A 12,138-nucleotide genomic window follows, 5' to 3' on the forward strand; every position below is an offset into this window, starting at 1 on the left:
CACCCTCTTACATGTCAGCTTTTAATAGTCTTCTTCATACATTTTTATGTTCCCTCTGACATATCTTTTTTCCTATCTACCTCATCTTCTGACATATGTAGCTATCAGCTTGGATTTAAGTTCCCCTGTAACCACATCAGTACAACTCCATATGTAAGATATTTCGAAGTACCCTACAACTCACATACAACATAGACATTTCAGATTTCAGGTTACAAGCTCTGGATGAAAATAAATATCTATGACAGTACAGCGTAGATGCATTTATCCCTCTGTACCATGAAGCCACCTGTAATATAGGCAAATGTTGTTACCCCTCCCCATCTGCATTAACACACATCCACACAGATGGTCTAGAGTCAATTCCATGTCACCGAGAGGGTTTTCAGGTAATATTGCTAGTGAGTTCAAACAATTTTAGATAAAAGACTATTCCAGTCAAAATAGTTCTAAATTGTTCAAACAATCAAGAATGAAAGTTTTAACATGTTTGAACTTATTCATATATGTTGGAACTATTTGGAAAGTAATTGCACAAATATCTCTTTATTTAGAACAATTTTCAAACATCTTTGTGATTGTTTCACTGTTTGAACATGTTGGAACAATTTGCATCATTTTTCAAATGGTAGATTTGGGTTATTGCCCCCATAAAAGTAGGTGCTAATCATACTCTATTGTCTGCCTCTGTATATTTTTAGATTTCACGTCTGGGCTTTTGTCTTGACGTGTCTATGCATGGCACCCAGGCCTAATCCCCTGTACTTTGAAGGGATGTGTGAATTGCCCTGTTCCCATCCCACTGACCCAGTTATATCATATTGTTATGATGTTGGAACATGTAGGAACAAATGATCAACCTATTATCCAACAGTTTCGAAAATGATACAAATAACATGTGCAATGTTAGAAATTTGTCTAACATGTTGGAACACAGCAGAACTATTTAGAACATCACATGAATGTTGGAAATTGTTCTGAACAGTCACTTATCTCCCTTAGATTGTTACAAAAGTTTTGCAAATGTTAGAACAAAAGGCAACAAACACCCTCTCGGTAATGTGGAATCGACTCTATTCCGTATTTCCATCAAAAAGCTGGCACAGAATTCCAGTTGGAAAAGGCCTGATGTTGTGCAGTTGTTCTGACAGGTTTTGTGCTGGGAGGGAGCGTGCACTGCATGTCTGCCACTTCATTTAACTTGGCCCCGGATTAATAAATATTCCGATCTACGTGTGGGCTTAGGAGAAAATCTGATAATGCACACACGCTAATGGTACCAGGGAGACAGCTTTCCTTCACAGTTGAAATCTTTGGCCAAGCTCCAGGGAAACAGGTTTGAGGTTTTCTTGCTAAAACAGCAACACAATTTTATATCAATATCTCCTGAGTTTGACTACATTCTATTTTCTACGATAATCTAGCTGAAGTAGTAGAAATTTCTATTGCTACGATTACAGATAAAGGTTGCAGCGTTCAATATGGTTATCACAGTATAGACCCCTTTCCAAATACCGCGGCCATTTTGAATCCAGGGCGAGCGCACGTGGTTCGAGCGCGGGAAAAGTAAACACCCGGTAAACCCAATGCAGCGGTACGGCGTCCCCAATAGAAACCAGCGTTGAGTCATCTTCGGCGGCGAGATGTTCTCCTCCTTGGTGAAATCCATCGATATATTTGCATGGCACAAGTAGATTATATTGTTGTGGACACTTGGACTCGATATCGGCCGGTAAAATTGTGAATTTCTGCTACTTTTCCACAGTTCCTGCCGGGATGTTGAACGCGCGCTACAGTGATAGAATGCTAATATGTTTACACCGCGTGCTTGTAGTTTCCCTAATAATGTTAGCTTAAGTCGAGAAAAATCCCACAAAACGTACACTTTTCGGGCTGGGATCCTTGTAGCTACGTTTAGGTATGACTCTTGAGCCTTTTTGTTGTCGTGACAATGCCAACATTATCTTGAAATTACGTTAGTTTGAGGGACGGTCGTGTTTTCTGTGCAGCGTTACATCGACTTTGCTCAGCAATATCTGACATTTCCGCTGAATGCAATCCCACAAAAAAGACATTAAAATATTGGCTAGAGTTCAATGTCCTTTTGGGTACAAATTTGACAGCATTCCGGTGGCTTTTAGACGTTCTTTTCGGATTCCAAGAATTTAGTCTTGAGGACTCCAAGTACGTGAGTGAAGGTGTGTTTTCCACTGTATCTGACGTTTCTTTAAATCATTTTGCGCGGCAATATTTCAGATTTCTGTTGGCCGGATGGAACCAAAAAAACTTTAAATAATATTGACTTGAGGACTGAAGGACCTCAGGCCGATATTTTTCCTTTTTTTGTGGGGTTTCATCCTGTGGAAATCTAATATATTTCCGCGAAAAGTGATGTAATGAAACGCTACAAAGAAAACATGCCCCCTGCTTCACTCACGAACTTCATCAAACTAATCTTGGCACTAAAATGTCGTCAAAGTCAAAGGAGCCACCGAAGTTCCGTCAAATTTCTACATTTTCACGTTTCTGTAATATCATCCGACGGAAATTAAGATATTACGGCGCAAAGTGAAAACACTCCATCTTCACTCACGTACTTTAGGTTTTGATATTTCAGAGAACTCGTCAAAAGAAGCCGCTGAAATTCTGCTAAATTCCTAACAAGAGTTAGACCCTACCAGTCTCCACGGGTTGCTGGGAAAATAGTAGCAATTGGCCAAATAGAGTCAAATGTATGAAGGAGGTCGGCTATGGAGATGGGGTCCAATATTGCAACCCTCCATGGCCAAAGTCCCCCGGCAAATGTTCTCCCCATAGCCGGCGCGGTTAGTCTGGAAGAGACTAAACAAAAATGACCTTAAGCTCAAGCCTACATTTTCACGTCTTCTTTTGTGGGATTGCATTCAGCGGAAATGTCAAACATCGCCATGCGGAGCGATGTAACAAGAAAGAAAGGAAAAGCTACACAGAAAAGAAAGAAAGGCTAGACAGAACACAAGACCCCCTCTCAACGCGCCTTTTCCCAGGCGAAGTTGGCATCGACCAAAATTACGGTCACAACCGGTAAAATTCTGTATATTTCTATCTAAGTAGCTATAAGGATCCCAGCCCGAAAAGTGTATGTTTTGTGGGATTTTTCTCGACTCAAGCTAACATTATTAGGGAAACTACAAGCACACGGTGTAAACATATTAGCACTCTATCACTGTAGCGCGCGTTCAACATCCCGGCAGGAACTGTGGAAAAGTAGCAGAAATTCACAATTCTACCGGCCGATATCGAGTCCAAGTGTCCACAACAATATCATCTACTTGTGCCATGCAAATATATCGATGGATTTCACCAAGGAGGAGAACATCTTGCCGCCGAAGATGACTCAACGCTGGTTTCTATTGGGGACGCCGTACCGCTGCATTGGGTTTACCGGGTGTTTACTTTTCCCGCGCTCGAACCACGTGCGCTCACCCTGGATTCAAAATGGCCGCGGTATTTGGAAAGGGGTCTATTTGGGCTGATTGGTACTGCATAGAATAAACATGTATTTGTCAACTTCAGAGTGAAATTTCAACTCCCAAAATTCCTAAAACAGAAGCAGTGGATTGCTCATTCCTTGACAAAGACTGGAGCTGATCAAGCAAGTCCAATTTTTTGTGTTCAACCTTGATTCAGAATCGCAATAAGTGTACTAATGTATGTTCAGTGTGGTGGCTCATTCATAATATCTGTATCTGTATCTATATAGCCGGTATAACCGCCATCAGGCGTAACACACCAGCTTCGCAGGCACGCGGCGCGGCAGCAGCTGGTCATATTACACCGAACGGTCTGTTACACCTAGTCTTTGCATATCTGACTGCAACCGTTCTTTAAAGCTACTTAGTGATGAAGCTCCTACAGTACTTGATGACAACGAGTTCCATTCTACTATGGTTCTCGGGAAATACGAATTTTTGAACACGTCAATCCTTGGCTGATAACTCTGGTACTTAAAAGCATGACTATTTCTGGTCCTCTTCTGAGCTGGCATTAGATACTTATCAGTCGGTACGTCTAACACGTGTAACAAAAGCTTATGATTATGCAGAGCAATAAATTCAATAATGCACATGTTGACCTAGATGCTAACTTATCCTACGATGACAAACAGTTCCACACTATGCACATATTCAGTCCCACCAATCATGTATCTCCCACTAATGGATTTCTGTATAATTGGAACAAATGCTGATGATTTAGGCAGCAGACCTCTTGACAGATGTGATGCAGGGATGTCCCTGCAACTAGATTGCCTGTATTCACCTAGCGATTCATTGTGTGCAACAAAAGACAGTTATTGCTATTACATCGTCATAAGAGTCTTTGAAATGTCCTTGGCTGTTAAAAACTACCAAAGGCAAATGCAAGCCTTGTGTAACATTTACATAAGTTACATAAGTAACTGTTGTATGTCATATTTCTCAGTAATACATTTCCCTCAACACAGTTCTGTGTACAACCCACTACTTAATGCATGACACTTTGACAGCAAAGGAAAGGACATTTTGACATTGATATTGACTAATGTAGACTCATTTTACTTTGAGGGCAAATTCTCTCTTCTACTGGATGTCATATTACATGAACATGTATGTGTGTTAAGATGTTCATGTAAAAGGGTGGTTATACTGGCTATAAAGATACGGATACAGATGTTTTGCCCATCGACTAGCTATCATTCATATACAATTCATAATACAACCTGAGCTTGCATTCTTAAAAGCTTACCAGAGTAAGAGTTTTTTTTTGTTTTTCTTCTGCAATCTCAAACATTTTTCTGTAGGTGAGCATTTCCAACCCTGGCCATGTCTATAAAATATACACGTAAACTGCTTCTGCAATTTCCAATCCTTCATCCATTAATCCTTCCATTAACATTGAAAATACCGTTGACAACATTGCTCTCCTTACAATTCAACCTGAATCCTCTGGTGTTTTCTCTGTTAACTGTTGGTATTGCCTCACCTGTATTAGCTTACCATCATACCAAGAAAGACACAGATTTGGCACAGAAACTGTTGCAACTGATATCACTGTCCTTCATAGTCTGGCAGTCTTTTAATTTTTATGTGTAACTGTATTCCGCAATTTTCGACTCATCATAAACTACTGGCATTCTTCTACTGCTGACAAATTAGAAGTTGTTACATAATGAAAGAACAGCAGCAGTTTATCATGAGTCACAAATGGCAGAATATAATAGTTACAAAAATTAAGGACTGCCAGATTATATTCTCGTCAAACTATAACTATAGCTGACCAAATGTAGATTTAATTACACGAACAAGCCTGATGAAAAGGGAGAAGCTTGATGCATGTACATGAGGAGGGAGGGATGTTCATTATGCTCATTACATCAACCTCATTTTAAAATGTCACAGCAGGGGTCTGGTATTTTCTTTAGTCTAGAAAATGTCAGCCCCACACATGCAGACATGTTACAAGTGATTAATGAAATCTACATGGCAATAACCTTTTTTCCGTGATGGCCAAATGACATCTACTGAGGCCCACTCCATTTGCTATGTACAGTGCGAGTCTGCATGTGTTATAAGAAATCTGGGTCTAAGAATTAGTTACTTACTAATTGCACAAACCAATATCTGTTTACTTGTTGTTTGTTGAATCTGACTAAGTGACTTACATTTTAAAACTAGAAGGCCCAAATTTACGTCACCTTTTCCTGACCGCATGAACTATGTACCAACCAAAAACCGTAACCATAGCCTGTCCAGAACAGGAGATAACAAAACTGGACATTCCGCTGCAGTACCATAGAAATTTGCTACAGGGCACAAAATTTAATCATTTTAAGGTTTCTCCAAAACCTACTGAATAGCCAAATATGAAGACAATCCATCCAGGCATTCTTGAGTTATCATGTACACAGACACACACACACATGCTGAAGAAAATATAACCTTGGCATAGGCAAAAATAATTCTGTAAAAATGGCTTGCAAATACCCAACCCATGACATTGAAATTCTTTCTAGGTATAACGGATGTTTACATGTCAGGGAATCCTTATCAGGCAACACTACACAGTGAAACCTGATATCCAACATGAAGTAAACAAACTTCTCAGCTACCCTTCAATAACAAGTCCCAACAGTGCCCACATCTCTGCATGTACTTAGGAAATCTAGGCCAAGGTGAAGGGAGATAAAATGGTTCAAGGTTGATAGATTTTATCTCTTAAGACCAGGAGGGATTCATCTGCAAGTGCAAGGTTTAATAGGCAATTATAATATGCAAAACCCAAAAGGTTGGTAACAGTATATATGAATACCCTAAATATGATAAATGAATGTGTTTACAAGGTAATGGTTAAGCTCTGAGAGAAGGCAATCCCTGGGACATGCAAACTGACAGAGCAGTTTAAGTCTGTTCCATCGCAAACTTTCCCCTAACTGGCAAGAAGACAACCCTGTAAAAATCACATCTTGGAGGCACCTTGTTTTCCGTCCAAAGAGATCACACTTAAATCACTGGTCTGTCTGTTCGGTGTTGTATCTCCTGATTACTCAACGTGTCCAACAACTAACAATGGTGACAGTATGACTGCTAAGTGATGTAGAAGGCAATCATTTATATACAGACATACAAATGAAGGCAACAACACAACTTGGCAATCTGGCAGTGACATTCACAAGGGCACCAGTCTTCCCTTAGGGGAAATAATGCTTTCTACATGTAGATCTTGTCCGTCAGTCATCATAACAAACCAGTACCCATTAGCCAAAGTGTATTATCCAGAATCACTGGGGTAAAAACTAAAACACAGGGCATTGTAACTCTCTATTCATAATTCACATGCAAGACCACATCTTGATACTGGGGTACTAGTACACTGATTTACACAAAGTAAAACAAGTGATGTCATAGACCTGGGTCTGGCCATGCCCTTATTTGGGCATTACTGAAACAGCTGTTCAAATAAGGCTGTACTTTGACCTTATTCACCTGGTGTTCCCCTTGCAGCAAATCATTTCGCCAACTTCAACCACTCTTCTAACAACGTCTAAAATCACACCATCTACTTATGTTTACTGGTACAGATTTATTGAAAAGCCTTTAGTTTAACTTCCTGTGAACTAGGCTTTTTGCCAAGCACAACGCTAATAAATCTACCTAGTAGAGGAAAGGACTAAAGTTCAAGGACAAAGCCAAACTCAATTTGTATTATAGTTTTATATCATATTACATCAGACAAGCACACAGAGACTGTACTACATTAAAAACATTATCTTCACCTGAGGATAACCAAAACACTTTACAATCCTTCAAAATTCTTGCCTTCATTTTCCTTCTCAAGCTGAAAAATCACCCAAACACAGGATTACCGAATGAAATGACCCAGGTATAGTTGTGGCACGTGTGTGACAGTGTCTCTTGTGCATAGAATGTACCAGAAGTCCAGAACAGTATATGATGCATCACGATCCCTTAGCAAGCAACATAAATTTTTCATGAGACTCTCATTTACTGTCTATGTTTATCTACTGCAGCAATCTATGAGTATGATTATGAATGAAAATTAGTCCTGTTCACTACAATGTTACATGTACATACATGCTTCTAAGAATCTAACCGATGTGATGTTTGCCAATCATTCAGATAAGGCTTTTTTTAACTAATAAAACATTCAGCCTTTGAATATATTTTCTATTCATCAATTTCATGAAGCATGTGTAAAATTTCTACAAAGTTTGCTTTTCAGTCACTAAAATTCATCTCTACTGATTATCCAAAAATATGAATCAGGGCTCGAAATTACATGTGCACTTTTGTGCACCCAAAATTGGTGCTGTGCACCTAATTTCTGACAGAGGATGCACTGGTGCACCTAGATATTTGTGTACTAGTAGGGTTATGTGCATGTACATATACAGCATACTATTGACATCTAAGCACCAGGAAAAAATCATAAAATGTTGTATCAAAATTGATTAGCTATAGAATTTCAAATTCAACTTGTAGAGAGGCAGTAAGGTTTTTAATTAAGTTTTGCAGACATTGATCATTCTACTTGATTCTATGTTGTGCACCCAAAATTGTTCCTGTGCACCTAAATCTTAAGGTTGGGTGACCAGTGCACCTATTCCTAAAAATGACTTTCGAGCCCTGTGAGTGTGAACAAAAGTAAGACAAAGAACGATGTATTTCACCAACACACAGCCATTCCAATTAGTTTGCTACTCCAATTGTGTTACAACCAACCTCCACATAATGAAAGCATTTTAGAGTATATATTGGATCTACTAACAAGTGAACTAAAGTGACATTTCCAATGCCAATAATCCTCAAAACATTCCTCCAACAAATTACATGTAGTGTGATCTGTGCTCTATCAGCCAGAATTGGACACACTCCACATCCTGTCTGCCAATTTGGGTAAATACAATCTGGAAAAGTTTGACCTGGACAGTCGAACTGACCCCCCGGCCTCACTTCCTGTAGGTTCCCAGGTAAACTTCAGAAAGGTGAACCGATAACAAGCCTTTGTCTGATGCTGTAACAACTAATTATAGGAAAGTAGAAAAAGGAAATACAAGCAGTATTCCAAAAACTTTGTTGCCTATTCTTGGTGTCAAAAACAATAAAATTCTGTTTTTCATTTGCAATTGCAGAAACCACAAAAACAAGTGGTATTCACCTGTCCTAGCCTTTTTAGTTCTACCTGCTATCCTGGAAAAAAGTGAAATCATTTCAGAGCTATAAAGACATGTTTACATGGATAAAAAAAATACTGGGGGAGGACCTAATGATACAGAACAAGACTACAAAGCCAGGGCTTTTAGCCTTTTAGTCTCCAAGTCCAACTATGAAATATGAGTCTACGGCCTGAAATGGTGCTTGCTAACGGTTACCACTGTGGCTATCCAAATGCAATCTCAACATTTCTGCAAGTTGAGAGTATTTCAAGCCCTGCAGGATGAAACATTGTCAGTGATAATGACATCCTGTTGAACAGCGGGAAAATCAGATGAACTTGTCACCCACTTCCCAGCTGTCTCTATTATTGAGTATCATTCCTGTCATGGTTAAAATGCAAACTTCTTAATCTATCCACACAAAAAAGAGCAAATGTCAACAAATCCAGACTGTGCATTCTATACATAAAAACAGTGCTGTAGTACCAAGTTATAGATCAGTGCAGTCAGAATTTTCAAAAACTTCACTTCAATTTCGGTTTGTAGATGAAAACCTTTCGACCAAAACAAACAAAAGTGACCAGCAGATATCACTTTTTTATTCCAACATGAATGTGCTTAGTCATCTCCTGTTCACAGATTTATATCAATGTCTTCTGCCCGTAGCAGATTTCCCACCATCTACAGCTAATGCCATTAGATGTTGTTGACAGGTAAATGTTTAGTAAAAGTCTGGAGTGTCTATACATCATTCATTGCAATGGCCTGAATGAATTAATATAAACCAACTTGCCAGTTACTTTAGCTTCAACCGAAACTATAAGTGGATATGTGCCAACCATATCCAAATACAATTGAGTTCTAATTTCCTATCATGAATCATTTCTTGATATGTACAAAGGGTCAAACGTACAGTATACCAAACTCCAAAGGAGATTCAAACTTGGGCCATGCAATAAGAACTGAGTTATACTTATAGTACTGTAGTACTACCAATAGTGTAGCCTGGAGTTCAGCCTTCTTAGCTTTAGTCCGCTACCCAAGCTCTGCTCCTCGCGGAGCTTGGGTAGCAGACTAAAGCTAAGAAGGCTGGATTCCAGGCTACCAATAGTGGTGACCAAAGGCTGTCTCTCTCCATGCAAAACACTGGCCTGGAAACTGCACAGATGGTACCCATACAAATGTACCATACCACTTTTGTATGTCCCAATGGTTCATCTACTGGGACTTAAGTTAAAGCTTTTATCTCTGGTGCTGGACCTTTTTTGTTTCAAAAACAGCATTGGCTTATTGATTTACAATTCAGTGAACAGTGAAACTCCAAAATAGATTCTCTGCATGATGTTGTATATGTAACCACATGCTTTGTTTACCCCCTATAGTATTTTCTAATTAAGATGCCAGTTATGTGATGTCTAGTTTTTTTTTTCTTAATGTCTCGAAATTGTTTCCATTATAGTTATATAGTAACTTGTGAGTTAATGTCCTATTCTTCTGTAGTTCAAGTAACAATGTTGTCCAGGACCCCAGGTATGCTTCCTCCAAGAATCCTGGAAACATTCTAATAAACTAGCCCATGAAAAAAGACCTCAAGATTTATATCTAGACCTTCAGTTGATGAAATACCTCTCTGCCAACTTTGATGAAATATCTCATCTCCAAGAAACTGGTCTATGGTTCCATACCACAGTCCATGGATGGATGTTATTAGTCTGAATACAAGACTGTTTCCAGGGCCTACACAAGCCAGCTCCATAGCTCTAGGCCCTCATGCCGGCTATGAAAATTTTATCACAGCCCCACTGAGATAACCCCTGAGACAAGTCTCAGGTCCTGGAAAAAGTCTGGCATCCAGGCTAGTATGTTATAACTTATAAGAAGGTAGTAATAAGATAGCTGCTTTCTTATACTGTATTTTGGTACTGATATTTCGCAACTTCTTTCCTACCCTTGTGACACCATCACTATTGTACAATCTCTAATGTTATAAATATATCAATTAAGGATCCTTTGACAATTTTGGTATTAACATCTATCATTCTATGCACATTTTTTTAAATATTACATTATAGTTATAATGTTCACCTAGTAATACATATGTCACTTTCAATTCATGCGTTTTTGAGTGCTAAACCATATCCACCAGTCTCCATATCCACCAGTCTCCATAATGTAACATCAACTTCTTGCATATGATTCTGCTTTCTCCACACATTTCTTAAATCTGTGCCTGTGCCTCTTTACCACTGTGCTATTCGCCATCCTACAGTATAATTTGCCCCCTAAATTACACAAAATGAACTATGAAAGGGGTCACCACTAAATGAACAAAATTGGTCCCCACATTCAAGTACTGTCACCTAAACATGATCTATGAGGTAGTAAGCTCTCAACTCACCTTTGTCTAAGAAAAAAAGAGAGATAAGGCCTCCCTAGATATTTTGTATGCAGTGAAATTTTATCCGAATGCACAAGAGTGTGAAATTCAAATGCCGTTTGTTAACAAAGGCGGTCTAGCTACAACAGACAAAACACTGGGAGGGAATTTGCTCGAAAAAGGACTCCTCAGACAAAAGAAAATACGGCAGTTTCAGCTCTAGACCACCAGATCGGCAGCCAGAATAACCCAGGCCGACAAAATGAGGCCCCCGTACACAAAAAGACTGCGGAATATGTTAAGAGAATGGAGAAAACGGGACGAATTGTGCATGAGGAAGGGGAAAATGTCAGAGATCCCCCACACAAAACCCTTGGGTCAAGCTGTGTTGGCGAGAGGATCTGCTTGACGTACCCGCTAAGATTTCCCCAGTACGCCCTCAAACCGAACGTCTGTACACAAACACAATGATCTATCGAATCTACGTTTCCTAGACTTTACCTGTGTGTATATCTTGTCATCTCACGGGAACAAAAATATGGAGAAAATCAGCGCTGAAGCCAGTGCACAAATCCGCGACAAAACCTGTGAACCAACATGGCTGCCACTGAGATGCGAAGCTCCGAAATTCATTATAATCTCGATGTGTGATTGGCCAATCTTGGACGCAACTATTCTTGAGGGGTGTTCAACTACTGACCCAGTTACAGACAAAACTATTGTCTCTATTAAACAACGTAAGTATTCATCTATTAATGCACATAATAAAACAAAGATACCAAAGTATTCAATAGTTATCAAACCTGACTCTAATATGACATAACTTGCTTAGATTTGTATGAAATGGCTGACGAATTCTAGGTACCCCCCATGATGTGACGTATGATATTCTGGCAATTTTTGTGTGATGACAACAGCGAAAAAAATCTCACAAAGAAAACAGGATTTTTTTGTACCTCGGTGTTATCTCGGCTACGAGACTCCCCGAAGTCTACCAAATCGATAGAACTGCCTGTTATGCCACAACACTCCTACTTCGGGGAAACATTGAAGGACGCAATAGGGCAAA

The 12,138-nt window shown here is 39.3% G+C and overlaps 1 protein-coding gene across 3 annotated transcripts in view; it reads right to left on the minus strand.

Annotated features, from left to right (window-relative positions):
• Positions 1–12,135, minus strand: part of LOC136449047 (CCR4-NOT transcription complex subunit 6-like) — a 32,423-nt gene extending 20,288 nt beyond the window's left edge. For 2 of the 3 annotated variants that reach the window (XM_066448831.1, XM_066448828.1), the window contains exon 1: positions 11,571–11,705. The gene's annotated coding sequence lies outside the window, so the exon portion shown is untranslated. Of the gene's footprint in view, positions 1–11,570; positions 11,706–12,025 lie in introns of those variants that run through there. The other variant, XM_066448830.1, reaches the window with a different exon arrangement.
• Between the last annotated feature and the right edge of the window lie 3 nt (positions 12,136–12,138).

Source organism: Branchiostoma lanceolatum, chromosome 14 (genome assembly GCF_035083965.1).
Source record: "Branchiostoma lanceolatum isolate klBraLanc5 chromosome 14, klBraLanc5.hap2, whole genome shotgun sequence".
NCBI lineage: Eukaryota > Metazoa > Chordata > Leptocardii > Amphioxiformes > Branchiostomatidae > Branchiostoma > Branchiostoma lanceolatum.